General features: G+C 45.4%; 1 protein-coding gene across 1 annotated transcript in view; it reads left to right on the plus strand.

The window, feature by feature from the left end:
* MFSD3 (major facilitator superfamily domain containing 3) overlaps positions 1-21,093 on the plus strand; it is a 92,702-nt gene that overhangs the window by 50,556 nt on the left and 21,053 nt on the right. The gene's annotated exons all lie outside the window — the stretch shown is intronic.

Consider the following 21,093-nt stretch of genomic DNA (forward strand, 5'->3'; position numbering starts at 1 on the left):
CTCACAGTAGCTTCTCATTCCATACAGTGTGAATAATAGTAAGCTTACTCTGTATTGAGGTTCTACCAGCAGCTTCTCATTCCATACAGTGTGAATAATAGTAAGCTTACTCTGTATTGAGGTTCTACCAGCAGCTTCTCATTCCATACAGTGTGAATAATAGTAAGCTTACTCTGTATTGGGGTTCTACCAGCAGCTGCTCATTCCATACAGTGTGAATAATAGTAAGCTTACTCTGTATTGGGGTTCTACCAGCAGCTTCTCATTCCATACAGTGTGAATAATAGTAAGCTTACTCTGTATTGAGGTTCTCCCAGCAGCTTCTCATTCCATACAGTGTGAATAATAGTAAGCTTACTCTGTATTGGGGTTCTCACAGTAGCTTCTCATTCCATACAGTGTGAATAATAGTAAGCTTACTCTGTATTGGGGTTCTACCAGTAGCTTCTCATTCCATACAGTGTGAATAATAGTAAGCTTACTCTGTATTGGGGTTCTACCAGTAGCTTATAATTCCATACAGTGTGAATAATAGTAAGCTTACTCTGTATTGGGGTTCTCCCAGCAGCTTCTCATTCCATACAGTGTGAATAATAGTAAGCTTAATCTGTATTGGGGTTCTCCCAGCAGCTTCTCATTCCATACAGTGTGAATAATAGTAAGCTTACTCTGTATTGAGGTTCTACCAGTAGCTTCTCATTCCATACAGTGTGAATAATAGTAAGCTTACTCTGTATTGGGGTTCTACCAGCAGCTTCTCATTCCATACAGTGTGAATAATAGTAAGCTTACTCTGTATTGGGGTTCTACCAGCAGCTTCGCATTCCATACAGTGTGAATAATAGTAAGCTTACTCTGTATTGGGGTTCTCCCAGCAGCTTCTCATTCCATACAGTGTGAATAATAGTAAGCTTACTCTGTATTGGGGTTCTCCCAGCAGCTTGTCATTCCATACATTGTGAATAATAGTAAGCTTACTCTGTATTGGGGTTCTCACAGTAGCTTGTCATTCCATACAGTGTGAATAATAGTAAGCTTACTCTGTATTGGGGTTCTACCAGTAGCTTATAATTCCATACAGTGTGAATAATAGTAAGCTTACTCTGTATTGGGGTTCTCCCAGCAGCTTCTCATTCCATACAGTGTGAATAATAGTAAGCTTACTCTGTATTGGGGTTCTCCCAGCAGCTTCTCATTCCATACATTGTGAATAATAGTAAGCTTACTCTGTATTGGGGTTCTCCCAGCAGCTTCTCATTCCATACAGTGTGAATAATAGTAAGCTTACTCTGTATTGGGGTTCTACCAGCAGCTTCGCATTCCATACAGTGTGAATAATAGTAAGCTTACTCTGTATTGGGGTTCTCCCAGCAGCTTCTCATTCCATACAGTGTGAATAATAGTAAGCTTACTCTGTATTGGGGTTCTCCCAGCAGCTTCTCCTTCCATACATTGTGAATAATAGTAAGCTTACTCTGTATTGGGGTTCTCCCAGCAGCTTGTCATTCCATACAGTGTGAATAATAGTAAGCTTACTCTGTATTGGGGTTCTACCAGTAGCTTATAATTCCATACAGTGTGAATAATAGTAAGCTTACTCTGTATTGGGGTTCTCCCAGCAGCTTCTCATTCCATACAGTGTGAGTAATAGTAAGCTTACTCTGTATTGGGGTTCTACCAGCAGCTTCACATTCCATACAGTGTGAATAATAGTAAGCTTACTCTGTATTGGGGTTCTACCAGTAGCTTCACATTCCATACAGTGTGAATAATAGTAAGCTTACTCTGTATTGGGGTTCTCCCAGCAGCTTCTCATTCCATACAGTGTGAATAATAGTAAGCTTACTCTGTATTGAGGTTCTCCCAGCAGCTTCTCATTCCATACAGTGTGAATAATAGTAAGCTTACTCTGTATTGGGGTTCTCCCAGCAGCTTCTCATTCCATACAGTGTGAATAATAGTAAGCTTACTCTGTATTGAGGTTCTCCCAGTAGCTTCTCATTCCATACAGTGTGAATAATAGTAAGCTTACTCTGTATTGAGGTTCTCCCAGCAGCTTCTCATTCCATACAGTGTGAATAATAGTAAGCTTACTCTGTATTGGGGTTCTTCCAGCAGCTTCTCATTCCATACAGTGTGAATAATAGTAAGCTTACTCTGTATTGGGGTTCTCCCAGTAGCTTCTCATTCCATACAGTGTGAATAATAGTAAGCTCACTCTGTATTTGGGGTTCTCCCAGCAGCTTCTCATTCCATACAGTGTGAATAATAGTAAGCTTACTCTGTATTGGGGTTCTCCCAGCAGCTTCTCATTCCATACAGTGTGAATAATAGTAAGCTCACTTTGTATTGGGGTTCTACCAGCAGCTTCTCATTCCATACAGTGTGAATAATAGTAAGCTCACGTTGTATTGGGGTTCTACCAGCAGCTTCTCATTCCATACAGTGTGAATAATAGTAAGCTTACTCTGTATTGAGGTTCTCCCAGCAGCTTCTCATTCCATACAGTGTGAATAATAGTAAGCTCACTCTGTATTGAGGTTCTACCAGCAGCGTCTCATTCCATACAGTGTGAATAATAGTAAGCTTACTCTGTATTGGGGTTCTCCCAGCAGCTTCTCATTCCATACAGTGTGAATAATAGTAAGCTTATTCTGTATTGGGGTTCTACCAGCAGCTTCTCATTCCATACACTGTGAATAATAGTAAGCTTACTCTGTATTGGGGTTCTACCAGTAGCTTCTCATTCCATACAGTGTGAATAATAGTAAGCTTACTCTGTATTGGGGTTCTACCAGCAGCTTCTCATTCCATACAGTGTGAATAATAGTAAGCTCACTCTGTATTGGGGTTCTCCCAGCAGCTTCTCATTCCATACAGTGTGAATAATAGTAAGCTTACTCTGTATTGGGGTTCTCCCAGCAGCTTCTCATTCCATACAGTGTGAATAATAGTAAGCTTACTCTGTATTGGGGTTCTCACAGTAGCTTATAATTCCATACAGTGTGAATAATAGTAAGCTTACTCTGTATTGGGGTTCTCCCAGCAGCTTCTCATTCCATACAGTGTGAATAATAGTAAGCTTTCTCTGTATTGGGGTTCTCCCAGCAGCTTTTTATTCCATACAGTGTGAATAATAATAAGCTTACTCTGTATTGGGGTTCTACCAGCAGCTTCTCATTCCATACAGTGTGAATAATAGTAAGCTTACTCTGTATTGAGGTTCTCCCAGCAGCTTCTCATTCCATACAGTGTGTGTAGCAGAGTAGAGGTATTATCCAAGGTATCTCCGCTGGTAGACAGGAAAGGCAATCCAAACAGGTTCAAGACAGGTAGCGTAGTTACAATCCCTTCCCTCCAAGAACTAGACGACACATAGCTTGGAGGTCAACTGAGGTTTTATTCACACACTTCCATTATTTATGGGATTTCCCATGCAAGGGGTTTCCCTACAGACAATTCAGGGATTATACAATAGGGGACTACATGGGAAACTGAACAAGCTGGACATTTCTCCCATAATACACTGCTGCACGAGAGGGACACTCCTACCAGCATATACAGTTAAGTGGATTATCCCCTCGTGCAGCAGAAACAATATTTTACATAAAAATACATAAGTTGGATATTGTTCGTCAGATTTAGACGAACGGACGTTCGATAGATAGCTGGGGTTGGAGCGCACATTTCGGGAAAGTGCGGCTCAGATCCCAGCTTAACTAACCGAACGCCGCATGAAATACACATATATTCTAAGTTCCCCTCAAACTACCGAAGGACTCCATAGAAACCTATTACCGAAGGACCGGGGCTCCCGAACGGCTTGGAAGTCCAGCGGTATTCGTGCCGTCGAGTAACCGATTTTAGTTCCAGGCGCTCGACGACCAAGTACCGCTGGGCTAACAAAGGATCCAAGATGGCCGACCGCCGCGTGGTCGGTAGCCGAACGACGGCCACCCTGAATCCTCTTAATTTACCGATTGCAACAATGTTGCAATCGTTAACGAGAGCCACACGACCTCCTGAGGGTGGTCTCCATTCGGCAGTTTGTTCGTTTCACGAACAGAGATGGAAATCACTGTTCGTGGAATGATTACCTGAATGCCAACGGGTTTTTATGCCGCCAGCATACGAACGCCACAGACCTGCAATACATTACACACGCATACCCTTGGTTCTTAAAGTGGTACATACATATTAACGAAAATACAGTTTTAAAGATGGCTGCTGCTGCCACAATGCTCCCCCAGAACCAACCCGGCATACACAGTCTGTTCCCAACGGATCGGCTTGGGGATGTCCGGAGGAGTACCCACAGATCACTTGTCCAGTTCAGTTTGTCGGGATAACCCGTCGGCATTTCCATTTAGCTTACCCGTGCGATATTGGATGGTAAAATCAAATGGCTGCAGCGCTAAACTCCAGCGCAGCAGCCGGGCATTGTCCCCTGACACCCGGTTCAGCCAGACCAACGGGTTGTGATCTGTGAGTAGCGAAAAGGTTTGTCCATACAAATAGGGCTGCAGTTTCTTGAGGGCCCACACCACGGCAAGGCATTCCTTTTCGATGGCGGCGTAGCTTACTTTTCTGGGGAAAAGTTTTCTGCTTAGGTAAGCTACCGGATGTTCGCCGTCATCTGCTCTGACCTGGCTCAGTACTGCTCCCAATCCAAACATAGAAGCGTCTGTATGAACGAGAAAGTGTTTAGTTGGATCAGGAGCAGCAAGAACAGGTGCGTTAACCAGAGCAGTTTTCAAGAGTTGGAATGCCTGTTCACACTCTGGGGCCCATACTACTAACTTAGGGAGGTTATTGCGGGTTAGATCGGTGAGGGGTTTGGCTAGGGTACTGTAATTAGGAACAAACTTCCGATAATACCCTGCGGTACCCAAATATGCTAGTACCTGGGTTTTAGTGCGGGGGGTTGGCCATTGGGCTACGGCCTCTATTTTGGCCGGTTCTGGCTTCTGTTGGCCACTGCCTACTCGGTATCCTAGGTATTGGACTTCTGCCATCCCTATATGGCATTTACTGGGTTTAAATGCCATATCCCTGCCTCCCGGATACGGTCCAAGATGGCCCCTATATGGCTCAGGTGATCAGTCCAGGAATAGCTAAAAATCGCTATGTCTTCCAAATAGGCGCATGCGTATTCCTGAAACCCATCTAGTAGTCGGTCCACCAATCTCTGGAAGGTGGCCGGGGCATTTTTCATCCCAAATGGCATGACCCTAAACTGGTACAGGCCAAATGGGGTGACAAAGGCCGACTTGGGGATGGCGTCCTCGGCTAACGGGATTTGCCAATACCCCTTGCAAAGGTCAATGGTGGTTAGATATTTACCTCTGGCCATTTTGTCTAATAACTCGTCTATCCGGGGCATGGGATAGGCGTCGGACACTGTTTTATCATTGAGTCTCCTATAATCTACGCAGAAGCGGGTCGTTCCATCCCGCTTCGGCACTAGTACCACTGGGGATGCCCATGGGCTATCCGAAGGCTCAATTACTCCTAACTGCAACATTTCCTTAAGCTCTTTTTACATATTCCCCCTAACTGCGGTTAGGCGGCTGACGGGCGGCTGCCGGAGAGGTGTTTCGTCTGGGCTTTCCACCCGGTGGGTGGCTAATAGGGTATATCCGGGGAGGTTGGAAAAGGTAGCTCCTTTTTCCCTAATTAACCTTTGGGCCTGAGCTTTCTCCTGGGGATTCAAGCGCTCTCCTAACTGTACGGCGGCTAGGTCCTCCTGTTGGGTTTCCCTGGCGAGAAGGTCGGGTAGGGGTAGGTTATCTGCGTCCTCCGCGGCTGAGGCACAGATGGCGGATACTTCCATCGTGCGCTCGTGGTAGAACTTCAGCATGTTCACATGGAGCATGCGTCTGCCCCCTGCCCCGGCGCATGGGCCAATTATATAGGTGGTATCGCAGACTTGCTCTACCACCTTGAATGGGCCCTGCCAGGAAGCCTGCAGCTTGTCAGTAGGGACGGGTCGTAGTATTAATACCTTCTGGCCGACCTGAAAGCTGCGGTCCCTGTCTCCCCTATCATACCATCGGCGCTGTCGTTGCTGGGCCGCTTGGAGGTTGGTACGTACAGCCTGGGTTAAAGCCTCCAAGCGGTCCCGGAATTCTAGCACATAGGGTACGATAGGAGTACCATTAGTGGTCATTCCCCCCCTCCCAGTGTTCTCTGATTAAATCTAGGGGGCCCCTCACTCTCCTTCCGAACAACAATTCGAAAGGGGAGAACCCCGTGGATTCTTGGGGGACTTCTCTGTAGGCAAACAGTAAGTGGGGTAAAAAACGCTCCCAGTCTTTTTGTGTGTCTACGAACGTTCGGATCATTTGTTTCGGCGTTCCGTTGAAACGTTCGCAGAGACCATTAGACTGAGGGTGGTACGGGGAGTTAAGGATAGATTTCACCCCGCATACTCTCCAAAGCTGGTGAGTGACCTCTGCCGTGAATTGGGTGCCTCTATCCGAAATAATCCCCCGGGGTAATCCCATGCGGGAGAATATGCGCATAAGGGCATCCACTACGGTCTCGGCATGTTCATTGGTTAGGGCTACTGCTTCGGGGTACCTGGTGGCATAGTCCACTACGGTCAAGATATACTTCTTGCCGGAGGGACTAGGTTTTTTCAGCGGTCCTATTATGTCTACCGCTATTCTACTAAAGGGCTCCTCTATTATGGGTAGGGAGTGGAGTTTGGCCTTGTATCGGTCCCCCCTTTTCCTGACTCTCTGACAGGTATCACAGGTATTACAATAGTGCCTAATATCCTGGGATATCCCTGGCCAGAAGAAATTTTGCGTCAGCGGATGTTTGGTTCGGCTGATTCCTAGGTGACCTGACAGTGGTATGTCATGGGCTATTCGCATTAGCTCCTGCCTATACTTCCGAGGCACAATTAACTGTTTTATGGGAATGGGAATAGATCCAGCTACCATTTTCTCAGCGTACCGGTATAATAACCCCTTAACCCAAGCATATCTCTCCCCTTCTAGGCCTGCCTGGTTCTTATCTATCCGGTCTTTGTAAACCTGCATGGACGAGTCTAGGGCGACCTCGCTGCCAAATTCTCTCGGGGCATCCCAGGGTAGGACAGTGTGATAAAGAGGGGCCGGGCTTACCTGAGCCTCAGAGTCGGTGGGTGGTGCCGTGGTGCGAGCCTGTTGACGGGTGACGACTGGGTAAGCCTCCTGTGGGGTTGGTCGTGTAACAAAAGCGGAGGTTAGCTCCCCCAAGTCATTTCCCAAAATAACATCCGCAGGCAAGTCCTGCATCGTCCCCACTTCCACTTGCCCTGCCCCTGCTCCCCAATTCAAATGTAGTTTGGCAGTGGGGACCTTGTAAATGGCTCCCCCTGCCACCCGTACTGCTATACAGTCTCCCGTGAGATGTTCCTTTGCAACTAGGTGGTTCCGGACCAAAGTGATGGTGGCCCCGGAATCTCTCAACCCTTCCATCCGCTTTCCTTCGATATGGACCACTTGTCGATGACCTTGGCAGTTGTCAGAGGCCGCTTGCACCGGGTTCACTTCGTGGAAGGTGCCTAGTGGTTCTTCCATCTGGGTGGGGGTGGAAGGCTGGACAAATGCTCCTGTCTGATAGCAGTGTACTGCTGCTCGAGGGACAGGTGGTTGTCTTTGATGGGGCCATGATGGTCGGGCCCTGTTTCGGGGACAATCCCTTTGTACATGCCCCAGCTGGTTGCAGGTATGGCATCGGATATGTGCCCGGTTGTTGTATCTGGGAGGCTGCTGATGGTAGGTCCCTCCTGGCCGGGGAGGATCGACCAGGGTAGGTCGGGGAAGGATTGGCTGAGAAGATACTTTATGTGATGAGCGCTGTTCCCGCCTGGTGTCCTGGTGCTCATCAGCTAGTTTAGCGGCTTCTTGTAAGGTACAGGGTTTACGATCCCTTACCCAGTTCTGTAGTTCTGGTAATAAGCTCGTGTAGAACTGTTCCAGTAGCAATAACTGCATGATATCCTGCTGAGTGGTGGCTTTTGCTGCCTCAACCCACCCGGTGGCTGCTCGCTGTAGACGGTGTGCGAACTCAGCGTGTGAGTCCTTCTCCTGTTTTTTCAGTTCCCGGAACTGCAGTCGGTATGCCTCAGGTGTAATGGCATATCGTGCTAGGAGGGCTAGTTTTACCTTCTGATAGTCCCTGCTGTCCTCTTCAGGCACGGCTCAGTACGCTTCTGCTGCGCGGCCTGATAGGTTACCAGCTAGCAAGGGTACTTGATCTTGAGGGCTGATCGCATGAAGCTTGCATAACCGTTCAAAGTCCTGCAAATAGCCATCAATGTCGCCCTCTGTATCCGTAAAGGCTTTAAACGCTTGGTAGGGAATCTTTGCTTTTCCTGGCAGGGTAGGGACAGGCGTTGTGACTCCCTCCCCCGCTTGCTGGTTCATCTGCGACCTTCGAAGCATGATGTAGTCCTGCACATCTGTATAAACCCGGTCAGCCATCTGTTCAGCTAGGGCTGGTGGGAATAAAGCCATCCTGCTCCTATATTCCTTAGCAAATTCGGTTTGCTCCTCCTCCCTTGGAGGTGCTGCAGCAGCTGCGGCTCTGTCTCCTTCCATGAGCTCTGAGATTAGAACAGCCTTTGCTTTGTTGCTTGCTATTCTCCCTCTCGCTTCCAGTAATTCCTTTAATGTGTTCCGTTTCAAAAGGTTATAATCCGTTTCCATTCACCGGCTGTTCGTGTGTTTCTCTGTATTCCCGAACTCCGGATTCATCCGAATGGTTTAACTCACGGATTATTGCTTCTTCCTTTCAGTTCGTTTAAATTCCTGCCGAACGCTTCTTGCTGTGTAGTTAAGATCCCGTCGCTTGCCACCAATTGTAGCGGAGTAGAGGTATTATCCAAGGTATCTCCGCTGGTAGACAGGAAAGGCAATCCAAACAGGTACAAGACAGGTAGCGTAGTTACAATCCCTTCCCTCCAAGAACTAGACGACACATAGCTTGGAGGTCAACTGACAATTTTTATTTCCGTCTTCAAGAGTTAACTGCCAACTGTCAACTTTTAAATGTTCTGCAATGCAGTAATAGCAAGACGCCATAGACCTGCAATACATTACACACGCATACCCTTGGTTCTTAAAGTGGTACATACATATTAACGAAAATACAGTTTTAAAGATGGCTGCTGCTGCCACAGCACCAAACTCCCGAACTGCATACAAGGGAATAAGGTAGCACTCCAAACTCCCGAACTGGAACCTCACGAATAGCTGCTAGCAGACGAACAGGAAAAGCTCCCAAGCGGCTTACACTCCTGGCAGTCAGTCCCTATCAGCATACAGTGAATCCCCCCAAGAACGAGACAAGGCTCCGTGTTGAGGGTCAAGCAGTGGTCTGTTTATTTAGGCCTACCTGCCCCTGTATTTATGCAGGTCTCCCACGTGGTGCACACTCCCCTAGGGGACCAGATGGAAGACTGTAACAACGGACAGACAAGTACCAATTACAGACATACAGCAGTAAAACATCCCCACAATGCATCCTGGCTCCCTCTTCTCTGCCCTGGAGAAGTAATTCAATTATCTCCCAGGACAAAGGAAAAACTCCATTACACACGTGGGGACACAAAGACAGACTATTACTTTAAAATACATAAAGTCCTCTTTTACACATAAAACACAGACATGTCACATATCCCCAGATAGCTCAGGTCTGAGTGCACATTATTAGGTGAATGGCACTCAGACCACACGAATATAGTTTAATTGCCATGGAGCCAAAGTCTTTAATTACACTAATATGCTCCATGGCATGGCTATCTGGGTTAAAACATTCCTCCAACATAAAATACCGAATGTACATGCATTCGTTAAATCAGTACGAATTAGAACCAGGGGCTGGAGGTTCAGCGGTGCCTGCACGTAAAAGTATCCGGGTTTGGTGCATGAAAGTCGGGCAGAAAAGCGCTGGCTGCCCGGGGAGCTCCAGAACACCGCCACCTAGCGGCCGCTATGTGTAACAGCGGCCACCCAGTAACAATCAATTAAGCTGCAGTTAACCTCAGCTTCAGGGAGGTAAATTGGCAGCACACTCCAGCTCCTGGGTGGCCAATTAACGGCGCCGGCCGGCTTCCCACGACTCTGGGGAGGTTGCAAACAGGCTGTTTGTTCGGTAGATAGAATCTACCGAACGGCTGTGCAGAAAGGGAGAAATAAATCCTTCTGCACAGTAAAATTAACCCTTTAGCTGCCGGTCCATAATCCAAAGGCAGCAGGCGGGCAACCAGGCTCCTCCAATGCAATGTGGCGAGATTGGTCTCGTCACATCTCTCCCCCTTTCCAAACAGACTAACAGGGTACCTGACCTCCTGCCGGTCAGTGCCCTTGTTAGTCCAGCAGCCCACCCACAAAGCAGAAAAAACAGTACAGCCCACCCACAATAAATGGTCACCACAAGGGAGAATCTTGTCCATGACCAGGTGCCTCACCACGGCTGTGTGGGGGACTGGTAGGCTGCCTTGGTGGGTTGCTGAGTGGGCAGAGACCAGCGGTACTCTGTTCTGGTGCCAGCACTACCACCGGAGTAGTCTGGTTGGAGCCTTTTTGCTGGAGACTGACTGTCTCCCCCTTAGGTGCATAGCTCTGCTGCGGAAGGGGGAGACCGACTGTCTCCCCTTTGGCTAACCAGCCCTGTCGTGGGGGGTAGGACCGACCGTCCCTACCCCCTGTGTGGTAAGTGCAGAGACCACGGTCCCATCTGCACAGCTGTGGGGCTTACAGTCTCCCCCTGGTACATTAAGCTGTTGCTGGGGAGAGGTGGTAACAAGCTCCTCTCCCATACATACTTCCAGTCTTTGCGGAGGGAGACCGACTGTCTCTCCTCCCAATACAGAGTTCTGCTGCTGGGGAGAGGAGACTGGGCTCTATTCCCTGCTGGATACTCTGCCGCTGGGGAATGGAGACTGGGCTCCCAATTCCCAACAAATAACACTGCCGCTGGAGAATGGAGACTGGGCTCCCAATTCCCGGCACATCACACTGCCGCTGGGGAATGGAGACTGGGCTCCCAATTCCCAAAAAATAACGCTGCCGCTGGGGAGGGAGGACACTGCTCTCCTCTCCCTGGACTTCCCACTGCCTTCCCGGCATATCACTCTGCTGCTGGGGGGCAGGAACAACTACCTCTGCCCCCTGTAACTCAGCCTGCCGCTGGGGAGGGAGGACGCTGCTCTCCTCTCCCTGCACTTCACACTGCCTTCCCGGCATATTACTCTGCTGTTGGGGGGCAGGAACAACTACCTCTGCCCCCTGTAACTCAGCCTGCCGCTGGGGAGGGAGGACACTGCTCTCCTCTCCCTGCATTTCACACTGCCTTCCCGGCTTATCACTCTGCTGCTGGGGGGCAGGAACAACAACCTCTGCCCCCTGTAACTCAGCCTGCCGCTGGGGAATGGAGACTGGGCTCCCAATTCCATGCGTATTACACTGCCGCTGGGGAATTGAGACTGGGCTCCCAATTCCCAATAATTCACACGGCCGCTGGGGAATGGAGACTGAGTCTGTCACCTTACTGTCCTGCTGAGCCTTCCCAATGGAGTGGAAGAGATCTCGGTAGTCCTCCTCTAGTTCCCACTCCAGGGTTTCTAGGTGAGCCAGGTCTTGCTCTACCTCATGGGGGTCATCCCACTCATGCCTAGCCTCCCTCTCATAGAAAATGTCCTGAAGTCTGGTTTGCGCAGGGCTCCCGAAGCCAGGCTCTGCAAAGGACTCCCATAACAAGCCAGGACCATCAAACTCCTCTCCCTCTGGCTTGTCATGTTCGGCTGTCCAGGGTGTAACGGATCGCCTGGCACCCCGACTGGGTACCTCCGTTAAAGGATGCTCCTAGCATTTCCTGAGGACTCCAAGCACTCTGGCAGACACCACAATCACTGAATCTAAGAAGCATATAAATCCTCTCAAGCCTCTGAATGCTGTAGACAGTTGAATAGGAACCATACGAATAGGTTTGCATTCCTAGCAGTCAAACTGTAACAGCATGCAATAAATCCTCCCCCAATAATGAGACGACACTTCACTTGGAGGGTTAAGCAGGAACTGAGGCTGGCACTCCCAGCCTGGTTTTTATTACAGTTGTTGAGAATACAGGTCCGCCCACAGGGAGGGACAAAACAACCAATCAATCGGTACAATACACACAGACACTCCCACACAAATTCCTCCCCTCTGCCTGTAATAGCATTACTGAACACAATGGGTAATCTCATTATCACAGGCAGAGGAATACAGTTTTATAAAAAATACTACGGGGACCCCAAAACATGCAATAACCCCCATATAAATATTCTCAGAACCAGGGGATCTGGGTGAACCACATATCCAAAATTCACCCAGATCCATTCAGTAGTTTGGAAGATACAGTTTAATGCAGATTCCGCAGAACATATACAGATTATATAAAAAATAATTACTGTATAATGTGTCCCCTGTTGTATAGTTTAAAACTACTGCACGATGTCTTTGTGTGCCAAATACCGGCGAGATGGCACCGTGTAGAAAAGTCACAACAATGTCTGTGAGTTAAAATGGCCGCCATCCATTGTTCTCACCATGTGCCTCTGATACATGAAATGGTGGTCACCCAGTAACTCCACAGTATGTCCCCAGATGGTTTTTAAAGGGCCAGTAAGGTCATACATAATCCATTATGCCCAAATATTGTACTTGAAGGGCCATATCTCCCAGGGACCATAATCACAGGGCAGGAGGCGAGCAAGCAGTCCCCTCCAGGAAACTGGGGCAGACTCTTGCAGCCGCCCAGTAGTGATGGGAGTGAGCGCAGGACTTTTCTTTCTGAATAATAGTAAGCTTACTCTGTATTGGGGTTCTCCCAGCAGCTTGTCATTCCATACAGTGTGAATAATAGTAAGCTTACTCTGTATTGGGGTTCTCCCAGCAGCTTATAATTCCATACAGTGTGAATAATAGTAAGCTTACTCTGTATTGAGGTTCTCCCAGCAGCTTCTCATTCCATACAGTGTGAATAATAGTAAGCTTACTCTGTATTGAGGTTCTCCCAGCAGCTTCTCATTCCATACAGTGTGAATAATAGTAAGCTTACTCTGTATTGGGGTTCTCCCAGCAGCTTCTCATTCCATACAGTGTGAATAATAGTAAGCTTACTCTGTATTGGGGTTCTCCCAGCAGCTTCTCATTCCATACAGTGTGAATAATAGTAAGCTTACTCTGTATTGGGGTTCTACCAGCAGCTTCTCATTCCATACAGTGTGAATAATAGTAAGCTTACTCTGTATTGGGGTTCTCCCAGCAGCTTCTCATTCCATACAGTGTGAATAATAGTAAGCTTACTCTGTATTGGGGTTCTACCAGTAGCTTCACATTCCATACAGTGTGAATAATAGTAAGCTTACTCTGTATTGGGGTTCTCCCAGCAGCTTCTCATTCCATACAGTGTGAATAATAGTACGCTTACTCTGTATTGGGGTTCTCCCAGTAGCTTCTCATTCCATACAGTGTGAATAATAGTAAGCTTACTCTGTATTGGGGTTCTACCAGTAGCTTCACATTCCATACAGTGTGAATAATAGTAAGCTTACTCTGTATTGGGGTTCTCCCAGCAGCTTCTCATTCCATACAGTGTGAATAATAGTACGCTTACTCTGTATTGGGGTTCTCCCAGCAGCTTGTCATTCCATACAGTGTGAATAATAGTAAGCTTACTCTGTATTGGGGTTCTACCAGCAGCTTCTCATTCCATACAGTGTGAATAATAGTAAGCTTACTCTGTATTGGGGTTCTCCCAGCAGCTTCTCATTCCATACAGTGTGAATAATAGTAAGCTTACTCTGTATTGAGGTTCTACCAGTAGCTTCTCATTCCATACAGTGTGAATAATAGTAAGCTTACTCTGTATTGGGGTTCTACCAGTAGCTTCTCATTCCATACAGTGTGAATAATAGTAAGCTTACTCTGTATTGGGGTTCTACCAGTAGCTTGTCATTCCATACAGTGTGAATAATAGTAAGCTTACTCTGTATTGGGGTTCTCCCAGCAGCTTCTCATTCCATACAGTGTGAATAATAGTAAGCTTACTCTGTATTGGGGTTCTACCAGCAGCTTCTCATTCCATACAGTGTGAATAATAGTAAGCTTACTCTGTATTGGGGTTCTCCCAGCAGCTTCTCATTCCATACAGTGTGAATAATAGTAAGCTTACTCTGTATTGGGGTTCTCCCAGCAGCTTCTCATTCCATACAGTGTGAATAATAGTAAGCTTACTCTGTATTGGGGTTCTACCAGCAGCTTGTCATTCCATACAGTGTGAATAATAGTAAGCTTACTCTGTATTGGGGTTCTACCAGTAGCTTCTCATTCCATACAGTGTGAATAATAGTAAGCTTACTCTGTATTGGGGTTCTACCAGCAGCTTCTCATTCCATACAGTGTGAATAATAGTAAGCTTACTCTGTATTGAGGTTCTCCCAGCAGCTTCTCATTCCATACAGTGTGAATAATAGTAAGCTTATTCTGTATTGGGGTTCTACCAGCAGCTTCTCATTCCATACAGTGTGAATAATAGTAAGCTTACTCTGTATTGGGGTTCTACCAGTAGCTTCTCATTCCATACAGTGTGAATAATAGTAAGCTTACTCTGTATTGAGGTTCTCCCAGCAGCTTCTCATTCCATACAGTGTGAATAATAGTAAGCTTACTCTGTATTGGGGTTCTACCAGCAGCTTCTCATTCCATACAGTGTGAATAATAGTAAGCTCACTCTGTATTGGGGTTCTCCCAGCAGCTTCTCATTCCATACAGTGTGAATAATAGTAAGCTTACTCTGTATTGGGGTTCTCCCAGCAGCTTCTCATTCCATATAGTGTGAATAATAGTACGCTTACTCTGTATTGGGGTTCTCACAGTAGCTTATAATTCCATACAGTGTGAATAATAGTAAGCTTACTCTGTATTGAGGTTCTCCCAGCAGCTTCTCATTCCATACAGTGTGAATAATAGTAAGCTCACTCTGTATTGGGGTATCCCTGTATTACACTCAGTATCTCTATATTACACACTGTATCCCTGTATTACACTCAGTATCTATATTACACTCAGTATCCCTGTATTACACTCAGTATCTATATTACACTCAGTATCCCTGTATTACACTCAGTATCCCTGTATTACACACAGTATCCCTTTATTACACTCAGTATCCCTTTATTACACTCAGTATCTCTATATTACACACTGTATCTCTATATTACACACTGTATCCCTGTATTACACTCAGTATCTATATTACACTCAGTATCCCTGTATTACACTCAGTATCCCTGTATTACACTCAGTATCCCTGTATTACACTCAGTATCCCTGTATTACACTCAGTATCCCTGTATTACACTCAGTATCCCTGTATTACACTCAGTATCCCTGTATTACACTCAGTATCCCTGTATTACACTCAGTATCCCTGTATTACACTCAGTATCCCTGTATTACACTCAGTATCCCTGTATTACACTCAGTATCCCTGTATTACACTCAGTATCCCTGTATTACACTCAGTATCCCTGTATTACACTCAGTATCCCTGTATTACACTCAGTATCCCTGTATTACACTCAGTATCCCTGTATTACACTCAGTATCCCTGTATTACACTCAGTATCTCTGTATTACACACAGTATCCCTGTATTACACTCAGTATCCCTGTATTACACTCAGTATCCCTGTATTACACTCAGTATCCCTGTATTACACTCAGTATCCCTGTATTACACTCAGTATCCCTGTATTACACTCAGTATCCCTGTATTACACTCAGTATCCCTGTATTACACTCAGTATCTCTGTATTACACACAGTATCTCTGTATTACACACAGTATCCCTGTATTACACACAGTATCCCTGTATTACACACAGTATCTCTATATTACACACAGTATCTTTGGCAGAAGCAGCCACAAGAGACTTTTGCATGGACTATTGCATGTATTTGAACTATATGTGAATAATGTAATCGGTTCCCGAACCAGAACTCTTAGCCGGTTCGGGAACCGATTGAAATACCGAAAGAGAAACCACCCTGCTGTGGTCGTGTGCCTCCCATTAGTGGAAGGCAACAATGTTGCAAACAGGGGTAATTGGGTTCGTGTGTGGGCGCCGTTCATATAACGAACACGTGGCGGCGGCCATCTTAACTCACGAACAGCGGTGTTTGGTCGTTGAGCGTCTGGAACTCAAATCGGACGCTCGACTACCCAGACACCGCTCAGACCTCCAGAACAACGGAAACATTCGATTCAAACTGCCGACCGGCCCGCCATTCGGTAGCATGAATCCCCCAGACTAGGGGATTCATCCGAACGCAGAGTTAGAGCCGGATGGCTAAGCCGTTCGGTACTTTTGATTCATTGAAATAGACCGACCGCAGGGCCAGAATTCATGGAGCTGTTTTCGGCTACTAAATCCTTGCGATCGGTCAAAACTTTAACTGGCTATAACTCCCGAACCCCTGGTCCGATCTGGGTGAATTTTGAGTATGTTGCTCACCCAGATCAGACCTACCAGGGGACCCCTTAATTGTTCCCGTAACCCCTGTATTTGGGGGACATCCAGAAAGTGGGGAAAACTCTGTCTCCACTAATATGTTTAACTGTTAATCTAAGGGGAGGAGAGGGAGAGGAGGTGACCACGATATGATTGGGTACTGTAAGTTACCTCCCTTGCATGGGAGAAATGCATAAAGGCAAACTTGTGAATAAAGCTGACAGTTGACTCCCAGACTATGTGTCGTCTAGTCCTTGGGGAGGTGGATTATGCGGTGTTCCTGTGATTTTGTATGCTGAATCTTTGTTCCCAGCGGAGAGCCATTGGAGTAACCCCTGCCCCTCCGCTACACACTGTATCCCTGTATTACACACAGTATCCCTGTATTACACACAGTATCTCTATATTACACTCAGGTTACTGACTATGGGAGGATAATATATAATAAACACAGGTTACTGGCTATGGGAGGGATAATGTATAATAAACACAGGTTACTGGCTATGGGGGGATAATGTATAATAAACACAGGTTACTGGCTATGGGAGGGATAATGTATAATAAACACAGGTTACTGACTATGGGAGGAGAATGTATAATAAACACAGGTTACTGGCTATGGGAGGGATAATATATAATAAACACAGGTTACTGGCTATGGAGGGATAATGTATAATAAACACAGGTTACTGGCTATGGGAGGATAATGTATAATAAACACAGGTTACTGGCTATGGGAGGATAATGTATAATAAACACAGGTTACAGGCTATGGGAGGATAATCTATAATAAACACAGGTTACTGGCTATGGGGAGGATAATGTATAATAAACACAGGTTACTGGCTATGGGAGGGATAATGTATAATAAACACAGGTTACTGGCTATGGGAGGGATAATGTATAATAAACACAGGTTACTGGCTATGGGGGATAATGTATAATAAACACAGGTTACTGGCTATGGAGAATAATGTATAATAAACACAAACACATAAAAATAAAAATACCGGTAATAATAAAAAAAACAATGCAGCTTCAGAATTAATCTAAATTGTATGCTGTCTAGGAGGTGGGAGGGTCTGGGAGGGAGGGTCTGCTGCTGATTGGCTGGAATGTGTCTGCTGACTGTGAGGTACAGGGTCAAAGTTTACTCAATGATGACGAATAGGGGGCGGACCGAACATCGCATATGTTCGCCATCCGTGGCGAACGCGAACAAGCTATGTTTAAATACATAAAGGGAATCAACACAGTAAAGGAGGAGACTATATTTAAAAGAAGAAAAACTACTACAACAAGAGGTCATAGTCTTAAATTAGAGGGACAAAGGTTTAAAAATAATACCAGGAAGTATTACTTTACTGAGAGGGTAGTGGATGCATGGAATAGCCTTCCAGCTGAAGTGATAGAGGTTAACACAGTAAAGGAGTTTAAGCATGCGTGGGATAGGCATAAGGCTATCCTAACTATAAGATAAGGCCAGGGACTAATGAAAGTATTTAGAAAATTGGGCAGACTAGAAAGGTTAAACCCAACTTTAAATAACTTGATTCACTGAGATCAAATTGGTTTCATTACAAACAGATTCTCAGGATCAAACACTAGGAGACTTATAAACATAATGGACTCAGTCGACAAGTCTGGTGTTCCGCTGCTGACTCAGTCGATTGATGCTGAAAAAGCATTCAACAGAGTCAGCTGTGGATTTATGAGCAAATCGTTACAAAGACTGGATGCATGAAGCAATTATGTTTATGTATCATTCTCCATTCGCGAGAACTGTTAGACTTGGTATTTTATCATCCTGGTTTTTACTAAATAACAGAAAAAGAAAGGACTGCCCACTTCTCTATATTATATCAGAAATGTGCAATGCTAACTCATGTCATATTATTTATTGTTCCTATTTAATTCATATATACTGTTGTGGCATCGTACGCATGTATGTCAATCCCTTGCATAAAAAAAGAATAAAGGAGGTCTCAGATTCCCACTTAAGGAAACGATATCAATCTAGTATGCCAACACATATTTATCGATTATAAATCTATTCTCCAGAATTAGTAGGCTGGCAAGACATAGAAATAAAATGCTACCGGATGTACAGATTTATCCACCATTATGTGGAATACAAAAGAAAAGCAGTTGTTATCTGTAGCGGAGGTACAATATTCTCCCGGTTATCTCCGCTTATAATCCAAGTGAGGCTCAGGAACAAGGCAATTGTAAATCCACAGGCAAGGTTTCCAGCAGGCAAAATAACACAGCGATATCCCCACAGCAATCCCAATAACTGGACGACACACAGTTTCAGGAGCAGAACTGACAATCTTTATTCCACAGTGCCTTATAAAGCATGCTCCAATGCAAGGGAGGAGTTTTCAACAATTAGTACAGTATCCAATCTGGGATTAGTAACCTCCCACACATCTCCTCCCCTCAGCTTACATCATAATCCCCTTTACACTGTACTCAGATTCCCCCAGTTCCTGGATGTACCCCTAAACCTAGGGGTACCCCTTTAAATGGCACATCCTCTGATAGCCCTGATCTGGGTGAGTAACATATCTAAAAATCACACAGATCGGACCAGGGGTTCGGACGTTTATGGAGGTAATAAAAAGACCGACTGCGCTGGATGTAACAGCCGAATTGGGTTTCATGCGATGGGGCCCTGCGGTCGGTCACCGTATAAGGGAACACTTTGCACGAATGGCTAAAGGTACATCGATTAGGTAGGGTTCACAGGAATCCCCTCGTTCGGTTGTTTCTGTCCACCGAACGAGGGGCCGTTCGGTAGTTTGGAACCGTACGGACCGGGCTGGTGGAGGTCTCAGCGGTGTTCGCCTAGTCGAGTGTCCGATTTGGGTTCCAGACACCTGACGGCAAAACACCGCTGTTCGGAATATTGTAAAATGGCTGCCACCACGTGTTTGTTTCCCGAATGGCGGCCACCCCGAGACAAAGGACCTACCGCATAGCTTGTTAATTACCCGCTTGCAACATTGTTGCCACGGGTAATTGAAGGCACACTTCACACAAGGGAGGTCTGGTTGTTCGGTAGTTTCATTCCCCTACTTTATTCGAATGATTCTACCGAACGATCAGAGGAATACACTTCTTTTAAAACACATAGAAACTGGCAACGAATACAGTTATTCACATGAAATTTGTAGGACCGCCCAGGGTCATCCGCTACAGTAGCGTATTTAAAGAACAAGATTAAAATGTTAAGCCAGACATAAGAGGTACGTATCAACATTAAAAAAAACTAAAAAATTCCTTCAAAGATCATTTTAACACTAAAAGTTGATATTTTGCAATCAATAACAGAAGATCTAAATCTGAAACTATGGAAACAAAAAGGAATTGATAGAATTTTCCATCTTATTAAAAGAGGCCAAATTAAGCATTTGCAAATTTAAAAGACGAGTATGATCTCCATAATTCTCAGATCTTTAATTATCTAAGGGTGAAAAATATTTAGTTCAAGAACACAATTTCAATTTCCAAATTTAAAAAAAAACAAAAACTATTTAACTATTCAAGAACTGAAAAAATACTTTCAAAGACAAGCCATGTTATGGCTAAATGGGAAAACGATTTATTAATTGAGAAAGGCGAAGAATGGATAAAACCATTAACTATTTCATCATTGATAGTTTGTCTAAATTTAACAGAAATGCAATATAAGATAGCCAATAGGTGGTACTTGGTCCCCACTCGAACATCAAAGATTTCCCCCAATCAGTCAAATTTATGTTGAAGCTGCAATAAGTCAAAGGGAACATATACACATATGGTGGGACTGTGATTTGGTTAAAGAAATATGGTTTAAGTCTTTTTGATATATCAGACTGATCTTACCCATGAGGACAGTGCAGATCCCAAATATTGGCAAGTTCCTTCTATATGGGTGGTACTGTTATGCCATTGATTAACTCTACAGATTACCTTTTTAACTCAGGGAGACCCTAAGCAAGAAGTGAAACCCCTGTGCCCGGGGGTGTTAGTCACACCTCTTTGATATTGTCTGGGATTGCTGTATGTTTTTTGTTGAGGGAATCCACCAGATCTAGATCACCCTTTAAGGTAGGATCAAACAAATACACTATGGATTAGTTTCTTCTGTAATGGCATAAATTGAGTTAAAACTAGCTTAAGGATTGAGTAGGACCCAGTAAATTGAAAGTTCTTGGAACTTTTCTTTATTTTCTTGCGGTCTCTTTGGGTATCTTTGGAAAATGGCTAAGGTACATGGTAATACAGCTAACTGTGCCTAAAGGGGTATCAGCTACACCTCACTGATGAGGCCCATCAAGGCTGAAGTGGGTCACTGTATCTCTTGTGCAGAGGGACAGACATCATTTCAGATTTGGACTGCCCTATGGCGTGTTTATCTACCCTTTTTGAAATTGAGGATACACCACAATATTGGGTTACTCTGATAGAGTTTGGCTTGAACACAGTATAGCTGTGAGGTTACTTTATGGTGGATTTATGTTCTCTCTGTACAAACTAGGAACTGAACAATGCC

The sequence above is a fragment of the Pelobates fuscus genome, chromosome 4 (assembly GCF_036172605.1).
Source record: "Pelobates fuscus isolate aPelFus1 chromosome 4, aPelFus1.pri, whole genome shotgun sequence".
NCBI lineage: Eukaryota > Metazoa > Chordata > Amphibia > Anura > Pelobatidae > Pelobates > Pelobates fuscus.